Source organism: Gavialis gangeticus, unplaced genomic scaffold, assembly GCF_001723915.1.
Source record: "Gavialis gangeticus isolate Ggan-Ray unplaced genomic scaffold, GavGan_comp1, whole genome shotgun sequence".
NCBI lineage: Eukaryota > Metazoa > Chordata > Crocodylia > Gavialidae > Gavialis > Gavialis gangeticus.
The window spans coordinates 26,726,840-26,728,214 of NW_017729027.1; positions in this window are offsets into that span (position 1 = coordinate 26,726,840).

The window sequence follows — 1,375 nt, forward strand, 5'->3', positions numbered from 1 at the left end:
AGAGTAGAGCGGCTTGCACCAGTGTCTACTAAACATTTTGTAGAGATGCCATTTATCACGCAAGAAACAAATGGATCATCTTGATTAAGTGGGAGAAACAGGGCTGTGATGATGTTACTATTCCTCAGGGTGGCCTAACAGGAGGCTCTCTGATTCGGGACAGAAAATTGAGTGAGAGGAGGTGGTGGCGGGCTAAACCTAATCTCTGGCTGGCCAGGCAGGTGAGGACATTGAGACTTCCAGTGTCCTAACTGGCCACAAAAATGCCAACTGTCATTATTTTAGGACTGAAATCCTCCTCGTCCCATCCTACAACCACATCCCCTGACTCTGAACTGTCCTTGATGGAAATCTTAGCTTCTGCCCCTACCTAAAGTTTGTAATTGTAATGACATTAGCTTAGTTTCCATGGATTCCTTTTTCTTTTCTTGGCAGGTTGTATAATGATTGGCAATGGTGACCAGTTCTGCAAATGGCTTAGTCTGCCAACCTGCAGGAATTGTGCACAATTGTTCCTGGACTTTAGAAAGAAGTCTGTGGACAAAAGCAGAAGCAACTGCTTCTGGGGCAGTTTCAGCTGCATTTTCAATATCAGAATGTCTTTCAAATACTATTTTCAAGTGGGCCATGTAGTCTGCTGGGGATTCTCCTTTATTTTGTTTATGGTTATGTATTTTGGCCCGGTCAGTTTTCCTGGGGAAAATTTTAAGCACAGCCTCAAGGAAGCATCTTTGGGCATCTGCTAAATGATCTCCCATTCCAGGGTCTTGAGTAGGCCAAGTAGCCTGTGCGATGAGGTGGTTGTGGACCTCAGAGGGCAGAACACTTCTCATTAATTGGTTCAAATCTGCCCATGTTGGATTATAACAATGGATTACAGTGTCTAATTCAACTCTAAATGTTTGGGGTTCCTCTCTAATGTTGGGAAATTGTTTAACAATGTTTAGGAGATCTCCTGGGGTCCAAGGGACAGGGCCTGTGATTGTAGTTTCCCCATTTGGACTTTACCCTGGAAGTTGGTGTAAAGGCATAAACTGAGCCTTTTTAGATTTTAAAGATGGGGCTGGACCATACTGGGTACCAGAACTTAAACAAGAGGAAGGGGTTGAGATTTCAGGAGACAGATGCCATGCCTCCGGTGAACATGGCTATGCCCCGGGGGCAGGTGACAGTTGTTGAGTGATAGTTTCCTGGTGAGGTGGGCTAATCCTGCTGGAAGAGTTTATTTGGTTACTTTGGACTTCTTCAGGTTCAGATTGTGCCTAGGACTGATATGGGGGTGGCACATTAAGAAAATCAATTATATCTTCAGCAGATTCATTCTCAATTATTTGTGGATAAAGTTTTTTTGGTGCTGATGGTACTATTGATGGGG